General features: G+C 38.6%; 1 protein-coding gene across 1 annotated transcript in view; it reads right to left on the minus strand.

The window, feature by feature from the left end:
- The window catches only part of LOC134377075 (membrane-spanning 4-domains subfamily A member 4A-like), a 31,563-nt gene extending 28,465 nt beyond the window's left edge, over positions 1-3,098 (minus strand). The window contains exon 1 of the mRNA XM_063095691.1: positions 3,020-3,098. The gene's annotated coding sequence lies outside the window, so the exon portion shown is untranslated. The remainder of the gene's footprint in view (positions 1-3,019) is intronic.
- Positions 3,099-16,079: the final 12,981 nt, after the last annotated feature.

A 16,079-nucleotide genomic window follows, 5' to 3' on the forward strand; every position in this document is an offset into this window, starting at 1 on the left:
GCATTATCCATGGTGCCACGTGCTCAGTGGTCTCAAAGATTGGTCAGAAGAGTCAGGGTTATCCTCTTTTTTGCTCTTGTGAAATAAACTAGATACAAGACTACGTAGAGGCAAGTCAGGAGGCTTTACCCTTTATCCCACAGTCTCTGCCCTGATGATGACAAGGTTTGTGAGGTGGATTACATATTATATACTGTTGAGTAGATGTACTCAGACCTATATGTAGACTGTAGCATACCCTGAACATAACACAAGATCTATACTTGGAGAAAAGAGAGAATAAAATAAGAGATCTTCCTTTTGGTCTTAAATATAATACACACCCTTTAATCTAGTCTTACCTGGTCGAACTGTCCCTCTCTGACCTTAATTTAAAGTCATTATAATAAAGCCCATAATTTGATCATTTAGCAAATTGATCCAGATGGGAGAAGGGGTAATTTTCATTTTAAATATTAGAAGACCTAAATAGAAGATATCCAGTCTTCCTCGAAATTTTTCTTCCAAAAAAGTAATGTGGTGGAAAGAAAAGAGCCCTACAACTAGTTTCTAATATAGAGAGGCAAGAGCTAAAGGTCGTAAGGGGGCTGGGGGACTCCAAGGGTTCTTTCTTCCCGGAAGGCCCAACAATTAACTAAGTTGTCCATTTTTAAAACCTGGCAGTCTGTCATTGTACCTTGTCCTACCTATCTTCTATGTCCAATCAGTCATGTTCTTCTGATCCTGCATAACCATTTTTTCAACTCTGCATTTCTTTCACCTCTTCAAACCAAGCCATCATCTGACCTTTATCAGGAATATTGCTATCTCCTCTTAATGTTCTTCAGTGTCCACTTGAGGCCTAGTATGTCCAATTTATCCCTCACTTTGTAGCCAGAATAATCATGTTAATATGTAAAAACAACTGTGTCATCCTCCTCCTCAAAATTCTTCCTTTGCATTTCACTACCCTTAGTATAAAATTAATTTTTTGTGTGTTGTTAATAAGAAAAACTCTGCTACTTCAGCCCACGTCCACTTCAGCCTTACCTTGAGTCTCTCTCCTTTTGATTTCTGAAGCCCAAAATATATTTGATTTATTTCAGTTCTTCCAAAGCAGCAATTTCATTCCCGTATTGGGGCATTTGCACATGTTAAACCCATTTGCGAGAATGTTCTACCCATCCCATTCCCACCTTGCAACAACAAAAAGAAAAGAATTCAACCCAGCATCTGATCTTTTCATACACTAACAGTATGGCTGGTGTCTGCCTTCTCTCAGACACACCTCCCAAGTCCCCCAAGCCCTGCACGTGGAGTATCCAAACTTTGATGGCAAGAAAGAGTTTTAAAAATCTGTTTATACCATAGAAGCCAAAGTTGTAAAAGTAACTAAAGATGATTCTTCCTAGTAGAACTGAATGTGTACTTTAGTTTATTCCTCTTCAATGCAAAGGAACCTCTGCCTTAATCTCTCAGGCATAGCTTCAGACCGAGGATTTAGGAGATGGAGGTTCTGTCTTATCACATACCCTCCATGATTCTTCTTCTATAATTAGTGACTCTCTAGTAAAACCATAAGCTTCCCCAGGGCACAGACATTATATCAACATAATGCTTTCAAGCAACTCTCATGACCTTTTCATAACTCTCTGGTAACAAAGATCAGGTTCTGGTCACTCAAGACTGGTGCTCTGTCTTTCTAAGGGACTCTGGCCATAAATTCACGTAACTGCCTTCTACCTTCACACAACAGAAATCCATGCATTTATTACCGAGGACAGGTAAATTCCCCAATGAAAAAAATGTGTGTTTACTATCCAAGGTTCAACTTCCCTATATTCAACTATCAAGAAAACTGAATCTGCAGAGAATATTGATAGATAAAAGAGACGTTTCTTTCAGGGTAAAAAAGACTCTGAACCTTAGTTTGGCCATATCGTCTGTGACATGCAGGAGGCTAATTGACAACTACAATGTCTTTCCCTTTGCTCCTCACACAGAGGTGGAGAAGACTCTACAAACCCTTCTTCTCCTTCTACTGACTCCCATCTGTGAATCAGCACCAACTCCAATCTTATTTTTCCTTATCTTTATATCTTCCTCACAAGTCACAATCACCCCAGGAGGGAGCACAGGGAGGAAGGTAAAAAAATGCCACTTCTCCTTCTCTGGTAAAATTGTAAAATAGACCAAAGGCCCAAATGGAGGCCTGAACCTGGATGGTCTGTTAGAGGATGATGATGGTGATGAAAAACTGGTGACTTGAGCAGGGAAAAAGCCTAGACTAGGAACCAAGAAGTCTGGGTTTTACTCCTAGCTCATGTATTTGCTTTTGCGATTCTGGATAAGTTATTTTTGTTTTCTGGGTTTCACTGACCTCAACCGAGGAAAGATTGCATTAGGCACAATTACTTCCAAGCTTCTTTCTGATCCCCAAAATGCCAATAATCTTAAAGGTATCGTTCATGAGTAGACTTCCTCATGAGCAGCTTCTGGTTGTGGCTTGGGTGTCCCATGAATGGTACCAAAGATTGTTGGAGAATTAGGTCAGGGCACAACTTATCTCAGGACCAGTCTAAACGCATAAGACGGGACACCCTGCCTGTGCCCTGCTCCATCTCCACCAAGTTCTGCATGCGACAGATCTTTTCTTATATGTTGAACTATAAAAATAACAAGTCAGAGACAGAGAATAAAGACCACAAAGGAAGGGACATCAAGACTTTATAAAATAATTATTCAAAATTTTATAATATTACCTTCATTTTTTTTGGTAGCCTGAAGATTTAGAGAACAAAAGTAACTAACACAACCTTTAGGAGCCTTGCCTTAACCCCACCCTCTGCAGTAAAGACTGCTCCCGAAAGTACCCTAAATATAGATTTAAAAGTGCACTAAACCCACCCCAACTCAGAATACCAGCTTATGCCATTGGAAGTGACTTCGTGTTTTTTCTTTCTCTTTCCAGTATCCTAAAAAAGGTAAATGGATAAAACCATCCACCCCAAAGCCTAGCAAGACAAATCCCTGGACCTACCTTTCTTCAAGCCTGCACTGTCTGCTGTGTGTCTGATGAACGTGAGCCTCTGAGCAAGTGCCTCAGGGTTCTTTGGTCCAAATACAATCACTTTCCCTCACTCCAAACCTCCTTCACGCGGATCAGATCTGTGTTCCTCTTCTAGGAGTTTTCCGAAACCCTAAGGGCTGCGCTGAGAAGCACAAACAGTTCCTTTTTTTACGCCAGAAATGCTAACTGATTTTGTGCCTCTAACGTGGATGTGTACGTGTATTGTGAAATTTGCTGAACAAGCGGTGACTTCCTCGTTACAGTCTGTCATATGAAAATAATAGTGATTACTACTGTAGATATCAGTGGTTAAGATTTTACTGGGTGCTTGACTCTGTTCAAAGGTCTTTGTACACACTATTTTAATGGCATTTAGAAGCATTTTTTAAAGCCCCTTTTCACAATTTCACACATATTCATGCTCCCCTTCTTTCCCCAGAGAAGGATGCGCTGCAATTTTATACACAATGTAAATGTCTTATTTACATGAAATGCCACCATTGGTAATTCATCATGAATGACCATGAAATGACAAGTTGGTTGTATAGTAATAGTTAATACAACACCTTTCTAAGTCAAAGAGGCAGCTAGAATAGAAAGATCCTGGCCTTTTAATAAGACAAATTTAATTGCAATCGATCATTTATTGCATGATCTTGTTATTCCCCTGGACCTGAGATTCCTCATTTGTAAAATAAAAACCATACTTAACTTACACGGAGAAGGAAAGCAAAGTGCTGTTCAGTTTTCATTCATTCAACATTTTCTTAGAGAAAAATTACTATGAGCCAAGCAGTGTGCTATGTGCCACGGAGGTGAAATGTAATAGACACCGTCCTTGTCCCCAGGGAGTTTATAGACTCCTAGGCAATACAGACAAATAAATATATCATTAAAATCCAGGATAATTACTTCTCTGCAAGGTAAAGTAGAGCATTCTAAGAGAGCTCATAGGAGGATCAATGAACCCAACCGTGGAAATGCAGAGGAGTCTATCTGAAGAAGTGGACATCTAACTGGAGACTTGATGAGTAAACAGGAAACACACCAATGGAAGGAGAGCCAGAGAATGGGGTTATTGCAGACATAGTCAATAGGATGGAGAAGAGGCAGGGGCTAATGAGGTCATGGCACAGTGAAGAAATGGAAGGAGCTTCAGAGTCAGAATAGAACAGGAGTAGAGAGTAAGAACAGTCACATCATTTAAGACCTTAGTTACCTTCAAGATTGCCTCAGTCAGTCTGGGCTGCTATAATGGAAGACCATAGACTGAGTGGCTTAAACAACAGAAATTTATTTCTCACAGTTCTGGAGGCTGGGAAGTCTGAAACCAGGGAGCCAGCATGTTGAGTCTTGGTGAGGACTGTCTTCCTGATTTTCAGAAGGCATTTTCTCATTGCATCCTCACATGGAAGAGAGCAGAGAGATGAAGCAAGCTCTCACGTCTCTTCTTAAAAGAGCACTAATCCCTTTATGGGAACACTACCCCCATGACCTGATTATCTCCTACAGGTCCCACCTCTTAATGCTATCACATTGGAGGTTAGGACTGCAATCCATGAATTTTTGGAGGACACGATAACTTTGGAATTTATTCTACAAATAATGGGAATTCTTTAAAAGTTAATAAATGTGATTATATGTATATATATACACTAAATTGATAAAATGTTTAGTAAGTCCCAGGCCACATTCTTTACATGTATGTCTACTTTGGTTTTCACAACAAAGCTGTGAGGTAGGCATTATTATGCCTATTTTCCAGGAGTTTGAAGTGAAACTCAGAGATATTTACACAGCTGGTGTAGATAAGATTGAAAACATGTTTTGCCTAGTTCTGACAACTATGTCGTCTAGAATCTTCGGGAATTGTCATTCTCAAAATGAAAAAGAACAACATTGTACTTCAGAAATACTGTCCAGGTTATCGTGTACAGAAATAATAAAAGTAAATAATAATGAAATCAGGGAGTTAAGCTCATGGAAGAAGCAGTTGTCTAGAGAAGGGATGATGGTTACCTGAACTCCCCGTGGTGCTAATTAAGATGAAGAGAATGAAAGGGTCTGAAAGATGTTTAGGACATAGAAATGACAGTATATGCATAAATAAATGTGATAAACCATATCAATAAAATCAAGAACAAAAGCATACAATTATCTCAATAGACACAGAAAAGGCATCTGACAAAATTCAACTTCCCTTCATGATAAAGCTCCTCAGCAAATTAGTTATAGAAGGAAAGTATCTCACCACAATAAAAGACATATACATCAAACTAATCTCCAATATGATCCTGAATGGGGAAAAGCTGAAAGCTTTTCCCTTAAGAACAGAAGCAAGACAAGGACGCCCACTCTCATCATGTTTAACATGGTATTGGAAGTACTTGTTACATTTCTCTCTGTGAAACGAGATGAAAAAAGGAAAGAATTAATCAAAGCACCATGAATAAAGCCTAGAGGGACTGCAGCCCATCAGGCACAGCAGCCCTGATTCAAAATTAGCTTTTCTTTTTATTCTCAAGACAAAGAAGTTTCACAAGAAAAATCAGTTGATTCAATCATCAAAGAAGGACAAAAAACCAAAGGCAGTGTTACAGAGGTTAACTATGGCTAAGTATAGCTTAAACAGAAACTAGTTACATCAGTAAAATTAACAATGTGACATTCCAGAAGGCAATTTGTGAAAACCTAAATCGATCCACCAAGAGACAGCTTGCCCTTAGCAAACATTTTCTTTTTCCCATATTTTCCTACAGCAATTTCCTCAGCATATTTAAACAACAATCAAGCAGTTTCCTCAACATATCTTAACAATAATCAGTAGGTTAAACAGTCAATAGTCTTTCAAGCCAGAATCAAACCAGCAACCTGAGACAGTCAGAGAACACAATCCCATCCCTAAACAGTGATTAGAATTGATTAGATGGGCTTTTGCCAAGCTATCTGTGGACTTTGATATTCTACTTCAAGGCTTTGGCCCTATGCATGCATTTACCTAAAAATCCTATTATAAGATCAAAAGAGAATCAAGATTCTCCTCTTTAAGTACTAGCTGTGAGGAAAATGGAGTAGTTTGGTCAGGACCCCTCACCTCAGGTGTGGCTGGGTGTGGTGCAGCACATCCTTTGTAAACAAGTTGTGTGGGAGTAGAGTTAGTGTGCATGCCTGCCTGTGTATCTTTTGGCTTGTTGCTATTTTTGTGTGCTCTTGGGTGTGTGAGGCAGTGGCTCTGAACTGCTGGTCAGCAGAGCAAGCATCTTAAAATAAAGCCTATTGTTTCCTCACCCATGACTCCAAGGACCTTTTTCCTGTTACCTAGCTCCTAGACTGGCATGTGAATAATTTGTGACCCAGTCTGGACAATGGGCTCAAGGGATGTGTGAGCTCCAGACCCAGCCCTTGCTCTACACTAGCCAAAGCAGTCAGACAAAAGAAAGAAATAAAGGGCATCAGGATTGGAAAATACAAAGTCAAAATGTCCCTGTTGGTAGACTTCATGATGTTATATATAGAAAAACCTAAAGACTACTGAAAAACTCTTAGAGCTGATTAACAATTTCAGTAATGTTGCAGGATACAAAATCAACACCAAAAAAATCTGTAACATTTTCATACTGAAATAATGAACTAGCAGAAAAAGAAATCAAGAAATCAAGCCCATTTACAATAGTCACCAAAAAAGTAAAATACGTAGGAATCAACTTAACCAAGGAGGGGAAAGATCTCTACAATGAGAACTACAAGACACTACTGAAAGAAATTAAAGAAGACACAGAAAGGTAGAAAATCATTCCATGCTCTTGGATTGGAAGAATTAACATTGTGAAAATGTCCATACTACCCAAAGCTACTACAGATTCAATGCAATCCCCATCATCAAAATACTGATGATATTTTATACAGAAATAGAAAAAACAATCCTGACATTCATATGGAACAATAAAAGACCACAAATAGCCAATGTAATCCTGAGCAAAAAAATAAAATAAAGCTGGAGGCATAACACTACCCAACTTCAAACTATACTACAAAATTTTGTAACCAAATCAACATGGTATTGGCCTAAAAAACAGACACCCAGACCAATGGAATAGGACAGAAAACCCAGAAATCAACCACACACTTACAGCCAACTGACCTTTGACAAAGGAAACAAGAACATACCTTGGAGAAAAGACTGCCTCTTCAATAAATGGTACTGGGAAAGTTGGACATCTATATGCAGAGGAATGAAACTAGACCTGTACCTCTCACCATAAGCTGCAATCAACTTAAAATGGGTTGAAGACTTAAATATAAGGCCCAAAACTATATAACTACTAAGAGAAAACAAGGGGAACACTTCAGGAAGTAGGACTGGGCAAAGACTTTATGAATAAGATTCCAAAAGCACAAGCAACAAAAGAATAAATAAGCAAATGGGATTATATCAAACTAAAAAGCTTCTGGTGGAAGCAGAGAAGACAGCACACCCAGGGTCCTAGATAAGGAGCCAATGGCTGCAAGCCCCTCTGCCTATAAGCAAGCAAGACGGCTTACAGGGGTCTCAGGCAAGGAGCCAAGGGCTGTAGCCTCCTTCACCCAGAAGCAGACAAAAGTGAATGCCCAGGGTCCCAGGAAAGTAGCGGAGGGCCTCAGCTCCACCCTGCACCCAAAAGCAGGCAAAAGAGCATGCCAAAAATGCCATTTCTGTGCAGGTGGCCTACTACAGCCACCAGCACAGCCACAGCTGCTACAAAAGTGGCTCAATGCCACAGCAGCAGCCACTGCCAGCATGCAGGTGGCCTGCCAAACATTTAGCTGCATTGACACAAGGAGAGTCACCAGTGTAAACTGGAAAAAGAAGAGGACGTCTCTCCACTCAAAGCCCACTCCAGAGTAATAGAAGGAGGAACTGCTCTAGCAGATGACCAGACATCAGTGTAGAAATACTAGAAATATGAATACTCAAGAAAACCTGACATCACCAAAAGGATACAGTAATTCTCGAATACCAGACGCTATAGAGATGGAAAGCCTTAAAATGACTGAAAAGAATTCTGAGCAACAATCTTAAGGAAACTCACTGAGATACCGGAAGACTCAGTTAGACAACATAATGAAATGAGAAAAAAGTATTCAGGATATGAAGGAGGAAATTTACAAAGATGTTAACACCTTAAAAAAAATATATAGCCGAACTCATGGAACAGGAAGATTCACTCAATGAAATAAAAAAGACACCAACAGTTTAAGCAGCAGGTGAGAATAAGCAGGAGAAGGAATTTCTGATCTTGAAGATAATCATTGGGATATATTCACATGGTGATTTTGAAAATAAACTTACTTATTTATAAACGAAGAGAAAGGGCCACAGTAATGGTAATTATAACTGCAGACTCTAGAATCAGACAGATGGAGGTTTGAATCCTATTCACCGTGTGAGGTGGAGCAAGTTCCTCAGGCTGCTGAGCTTCAGTTTATCCGTCTGTAAAATGCAGATAATACGCCATGGGGTTGTTCAGAGGTTTATATTAGGTCATATGAATACATTGCTTAACATTGTTATGAACATAGAAATATTTTAATAGGAAGAAATGTTTTAATTATTATTAAATAATTCAGAGAGGCAAGATAACAATATTAACGTTAATTAATCTAAAATGTTAATTTAGATTTAACCTGAAGGAGGTCATTAGTGTGTCCTTCCCCAGTTTCTAACCAATTTCTTTTCTCCTGAAGCAAGTATTTCATTTTCTAGTCTTTACTTGTTGTGTTTACTTCCATATTTCTAAGTGAATGATTTTAAGACTATTTTTCATTTTGGGTTCTATATTTTATCTACTAACCTCCTACTACTGAAGGCAATGGACAACCTCTACAGCCTCCACCCTCACCCTAGACACACATCTTCACACTTCCTTTTCCCTCATTCTCCGAATATAGTTTCATCATGATTTGGGATTGGATCAGTTTATAGTGTTTAAATCATTAATAGCTGATCAATTATACATGTTAAGATTGCATTTCCTTTGGCCCTTTTATCCCCAGAAGTTAATAACTGACTCATGGTCCATATGCTTAGTTTTCTACATACCTAAAACTAAGTTGTTTCAAACACTCCACCATAAATGTAAATCTCTCCATGTGTGCAGACTCATGGGGTAGTTGATCAGATTCTTTCATTTTTTCTCAGAGACATTCCTCCCTCCTGGATTCCTGCATTCTGCTGTTCCAGTTAGGACTGGTTGCACTCTAGGCCCGCTGGGATCTTAATTCACTGTTGTTAGTGAATTCACTTAATTCACTATTAACCAACTTCTTAGTTAGATGCAGCTCACCCTCATGTCCACAGACACATTCAACGGAAAGTACCTCCAAGACTTGAGACTTGCTGAGTTTCTGCAAAGAAAATGAATTTTTTTTCTGGGCTCCCAATTCCATCAGCCAAGTTCCCACTTTCTGGCACTCATTATTTATCTGTTTCCTAACATTTAAAAACTGTGATACCCCAGTTAGGATGGCTAAAATCCAAAAGACTATGAACGATAAATGCTGGCGAGGCTGCGGAGAAAAAGGAACTCTCATACATTGTTGGTGGGACTGCAAAATGGTGCAGCCTCTATGGAAAATGGTATGGAGGTTCCTTAAACAATTGCAAATAGATCTACCATACGACCCAGCCATCCCACTGTTGGGAATATACCCAGAGGAATGGAAATCATCAAGTCGAAGGTATACCTGTTCCCCAATGTTCATCGCAGCACTCTTTACAATAGCCAAGAGTTGGAACCAGCCCAAATGCCCATCATCAGATGAGTGGATACGGAAAATGTGGTACATCTACACAATGGAATACTACTCAGCTATAAAAACGAATGAAATACTGCCATTTGCAACAACATGGATGGACCTTGAGAGAATTATATTAAGTGAAACAAGTCAGGCACAGAAAGAGAAATACCACATGTTCTCACTTATTGGAGGGAGCTAAACATTAATATATAAATTCACACACACACATACACACACACACACACAAATCGGGGGGGGAGGGAAGAAGATATAACAACCACAATTACTTGAAGTTGATACAACAAGCAAACAGAAAGGACATTGTTGGGGGGGAGGGGGGGGAGGGAGAAGGGAGGGAGGTTTTGGTGATGGGGAGCATTAATCAGCTACAATGTATATCGACAAAATAAAATTTAAAAAAAAATAAAAAAATAAAAAATAAATAAATAAATAAATAAAAAATAAAAACTGTGATACCATTTTCTCTCATATTCTTTATGGATTTTGGGATTTATGACTTTCTCCCTACCCATTATAGTCATTTAGTCAGGTTTCATGTAGTATCAGAAATAGATGTGTCTAATCCACCAAGATTAACCATCAGTTCAAAATTATATTCCTATGTGTCTGCTTATCTTACCAATTTGTTCTATCTCCGAAAATAGGAAATATATCTTGCTTACCTTTGTGATTCCAGCATTTAGCAGTGTCTGATACCAGGTAGGGACTTTTCAGTTGAAATTCATTGGGTAGGTAAACTATAGTCAGTGTAGGAAATGGATGTAGGGGGCACCTCGGGAGGGAGAAAAGACAGGTCATCGGAGAAAATTATATTCCAACCTCAGCTAAAGAAGGGGGAAAATCCTCAGAGATAGCTGGTATAAAAGATTAGAACAGAGGAAAAATGTGAAAATATATTAGAAACTGGAAGTCATGTAAAGTTGAGGTGATATATCTAGGCACAGCTCTTCCTTGTTTTGAATCTAGCAAGGCTATGATTTTGCTTTCTTTTAACAGAGGGTATTTTTCTAGTGCCTATATTATTCAAAATTAAACACACAAAAGTTTTTGTTTTTTTTTTTCTGTGTAGGCTTTCTCTATGCTTAAGAACAAAATGGTTCTGCAAATAACAAATATGTAGCAAATAGAAAGGTATTTTTCTTTAAAAAAAAAAGCATTCTGAAAATTCTTAACATCTAATTTAACACATTGGTACTTACACATATTAATATGCAAAATAAATGTTAGAGTACGCTAGGGACATGGTCAGTTTAGCGACAATAGCCTAACTAGTCTATGTACCAAGGCAATGTACATGCATCAGATTCTTCTCTTTTTCACCATTATTTGCTCACTCAACTCTGCCTATTTACTGCTCTGCAATCATTTTTGCCAATTAAGAAAACTAGGTTTTTATCTGAACCTCTTAGAAAATGACATTTAGACCAATCAGGTCACTCAAATTGAACAAACATATAAGTTTTAAAACAAAATAAAAACTTTGTCTCTCCCCCTCCCCCCATCATCACATGCATTCTAAAAGCCTACAATTTCAGGGACATCTAATCTCACTTCCTTTCAACACTGAGTTTCACAGATGATAATAATCACCGACTGTCTCTGGCAAGTAATTTTCCCAATACTTCCTTTTTATTAAGAGTCATTAATTCATGTTTTGTGTACATTGAATTTCATCATGTGAATCTGGGGCAGGAAAAAATAAATTCCCCAATAAATCTGAATAAAATACTATCAGTTCTTCAAATCCAACTTCAGTGGCCTGATATAATATTTTTCACAGCATCCTTTCTTCTGAATTCTGAAGACAGAATTTAGCTATTCTAAGCTTCCCACGGCATATTCAGTAATCCAAACAAGTAGTATTCTCCAGCAGCCACTCATTATAATTTGCTTTAATAAATTGGTAGATGAATTAAAAGTATATATAAATATTTCAATAGGCCAAAGTACTTTGATTCAACAAGATTATAACTCTTACTTTCACAATTGCAATAACTTTTTGCTATGAAGACTGTCCAGAGAGCAAGGTGGCTGAAGACAATAAAATATGTTACTGGAAGTATGACCAAACTTTTAATCTCAGCTCAGCCACTAAACTCAAGGTGATGTAGAGTAAGATTTTATTTCTTCATCCTCTGAGGGAGGAGTTGAACTATCTCCCTTCTATTGATCAGCCAGCCTGATCTCCAGTGATTCCACAACGAGTTGGTTATGACAGAGCTTATCACTCTTTCCATCTGACTGTATAAACTAATTCATTTGAGCACCTCCTCCCTTGCCATCAATACCATCTGCCAAGTGTATCTCATGACCACCACATCTCATGACTACTCTATCTGCTAACCTGAGAATATTGATCCATAAAGCCTATCCCTTGAGTATACTGGGCTCAAAGGAACATGCTGGCACTCTTACACTGGGAAAGTTTGAGTTGAGATGTCTACAAATTAGGAACACACACAGACAGAACTCCAAGGCTGAAAGAGCAGCATCACTACCAGCGTCTCCAGCAACAAAGGAGAAGAGTGGATGGTGCCTTATCCTTTATCCTTCAATACTTTAGATATTTAACTTCACTCTCTTCTTGCTTGCATAGTTTCTGAAGAGAAGTCCAATGTAGTATAATTTGAAGTCAGGTAGTGTTATGCCTCCGGCTTTATATTTTTTGCTCAGGATAGCTCTGGCTATTCAGGGTCTTTTGTTTTACCATATGAAAGGTAAGATTGTTTTTTCCATTTCTGTGAAGAATGTCATTGGTATTTTGATGGGGATTGCATTGAATCTGTAGATCACTTTGGGTAGTATAGACATTTTGACAATGTTAATTCTTCCAATCCAAGAGCATGGAATATCTTTCTATCTTTTTGTGTTTTCTTTAATTTACTACAAAGCTGTTGTAACCAAAACAGGATGGTACTGGTATAAAAATAGACATTCAGACCCATGGAGTAGAATTGAGAACCCAGAAATCACTCTTCAGGCTTATAGCCACCTGATATCGGACAAAGGCAGCAAAAATCTACATTGGGGAAAAGACTGCCTCTTCAACAAGTGGTGCTGGGAAAACTGGATACCCACATGCAGAAAAATGAAACTAGATATGCATCTCTCACCATACAGTAAAATTAACTCAAAATGTATTAAAGACTTAAGTATAAGAACTGAAACTGTAACATTACCAAGGGAAAATATAGGTGAAACACTTCAGCAACTAGGTCTGGGCACAGGGTTTATGAACATGAGCCCGAAAGCACAAGCAGCAAAAGAAAAAATAAATAAATGGGACTATATCAAACTAAAAAGATTCTGCACAGCAAAGGAAACAATCAACAGAGCAAAATGACAACCTACAGAGTGGGAGAAAATTTTTGTTAGCTATGCATCCAACAAGGGATTAATATCCAGAATATACAAGGAACTCAAGCAATTATACTGTAAAAAAAAAAAATAACCCAATTAAAAAATGGGCAAAGGAGCTGAATAGGCATTTTTCAAAGGAAGACATACAAATAGCCAAAAGGTACATGAAAAAATGCTAAAAATCGCTAGTCATCAGGGAAATGTAAATTAAAACTACACTGAGATACAACCTCACTCCAGTTAGACTGGCTATAATCAAAAAGACGGTGAATAACAAATGCTGGCAAGGGTGTAGAAAGAAGGGAACGAACACTACTGTACTGTTGGTGGGACTGTAAATTAGTACAACCACTATAGAAAACAGTATGAAGTTTTCTCAGAAAACTACAGATAGGTCTTCCATATGATCCAGCAATCCCACTACTGGGCATATATCCCAAGGAATGGAAATCATCATGTCGAAGGGATACCTGCACTCCCATGTTCATTGCAGCTCTGCTTACAGTAGCCAAGACATGGAACCAACCCAAATGTCCATCGATGGATGTTTGGATAAGGAAACTGTGGTATGTATACACCATGGAATACTGCTCTGCCATAAAAAAGAATGAAATACTCCCATTTGCAACAACATGGATGAACCTGGAGAAACTTATGCTGAGTGAAATAAGCAAAGCACGGAGGGAAAAATACTGCATGTATTCACTCCTAAGTGGGAGGTAAGAGAGAAAGAAGGAAGGAAAGAAAGACCACAGTGGTGTGTTGGTCTTACAGAGGGGGGAACATTCCTTGGGCTACAAAGTGGAGTGGGGGGCAAAGGGGGAGGGGGAGTGAGGTTGGGGGATAATTGGGTGGGGAACACAGGGTACAAAAGTAATTTCTGGTAATGGGTATGCTCCCAGTATGAATCTGGCCCTCACATCATGGGCATGAGTGGTGACAATCAGCTTTGTATTTCATGAATATTCATTTTAAAAAGTGCATTGTAGGTCTCATCCTAGCTCCTCTATAGATAAGATGGATTTTTCCCTCTGCTGGCTTCTTTTAAGATTTTCTTTTTGTCTTTGATTTTCTGCAGTTTGAATATGATATGACCAGGTATAGATGTTTTATTTATCAAGCGTGGTATTCTCTGAACCTCCTAGATCTGTGGTTTGGTATCAGTCACTAACTTGGGAAAAATCTCAGTCATTATTTAAACTTCAAGTATTTCTTCTGTTCCTTTCTCTCTCGCTTCTCTTTCTGGTATTTCCATTATGTGTGCTACACCTTATGTAGTTGTCCCACAGCTTTTGGATATTCTGTTTTATTTATTTATTTTTTTTCGTTCTTTTTTCTCTCTGCTTTTTAGCTTGAGTAGATTCTATTGACATATGGTCGAGTTCATTGATTCTTTCCTCAGACATGTCCAGTCTGCTGATGAGCTCATCAAAGACATTCTTTACTTTTACTACGATGTTTTTGATTTTTAGCATTTTCTTTATGCCTAGCAGATCTAGAGTAGATAACAATGAGACAAAGTCCAAAATATTTTTCAATTAACCTAGAGTGCAGAGAATAGGGGTGGAAGGCTCAAAAAAGCATTGGTTGAAATTAAAACATCACTATCTCTGTTATCATCCTTAATACCTTCTACCTTGAAAATCAACTTTGTGCTAAGTTTTAATATTCAATTTCAATTATCCTAACAAACACCTTCCGATATAAGTAATACATCTCCATTTAATGAGATAACTGAGGTTCAGAGGGATAAATTAATGTGTCCGCCATACCCCCAGATAATAAGGAATGGAAATCAAATCCAACCCAGGTCTAGTTCACAAAACCAGAGCTGTAGGTCTGACTTTCATGAGAATCTCCCAGAAGACACTGCGGTTTGGTGGGAATTCAGGGCACTTTTTTTGATTACTGGCTCCCTCTTGTGGCTCAATTAAATAAATCACTTCAATGTGAAGGAAATAAAGAAGATAATTTAGGAAAAAAGAGGGAAACTGTGCTATAAATCCATTACCTTCATGACCCACATGGGTCTCTTTCTTTCTATGGGCCACAGTTTTCTCATATTTCTGTGTGGAGGATTGTGCAGAAAGATCTCCAAGTCCCTTCTAGCTCTAATGTTCTACATTTATAAGAGGTGCTTCGGGTCTCTCAGGCACAGCCCAGTCCCAGCACCCTTATGTTATAAGAAGTGTGAGTGTGTATGTGTGTGAGAGAGAGAGAGAGAGAGAGTGTGTGTGTGTGTGTGTGTGTGTGTGTGTGTGTGTGTGTGTGTGTGTGTGTGTGTGTGTGTGTGTGTGTGTGTGTGTCTTATTTTAGCAACTTCTCAGTGAGAGTCTACATGATTTTAGGCTTTCTCTAGCGCGCGCGCGCGCGCGCGCACACACACACACACACACACACACACAAGAATGGGTGCAGGGTTGAGCTCATCCACTTTATTATATATTCACATGGGGGCAACCCAGGGCCATTCAGGGCACCGTCCAACCTCAGGGAACTCAGTCAAAAAGGCCAGTAAGTGCAGAATCCAGGACTCAAGTCTAGGTTTTCTTGCTCCAAGCCCAAGTATGTTTCTTTCACACATACCTATACCAGATTGAATAAACTCAGTAATGAAGATGTCAAATAAAAGAAGAGGACACAAAGGACAGTTTGGGGAAACGGGTTATAGAGAGCACCCTACCAGCAATGTTGGTGTAGATTAATAACTTAAAACACTAGCATTTATTTCAACCCTCTCTTTGTCATATAATGTGTTAAAGTGTTTCATAGATGTGAAATCATATACACGATTCTTTGTCATATGCAATTGACTTTACAATAATTAAATTGTTGAATTATTATAAAGATTAGTGTGCAGCATAAGGAGGTG

Source organism: Cynocephalus volans, chromosome 4 (genome assembly GCF_027409185.1).
Source record: "Cynocephalus volans isolate mCynVol1 chromosome 4, mCynVol1.pri, whole genome shotgun sequence".
In the NCBI taxonomy this organism is placed as follows: Eukaryota; Metazoa; Chordata; class Mammalia; order Dermoptera; family Cynocephalidae; genus Cynocephalus; species Cynocephalus volans.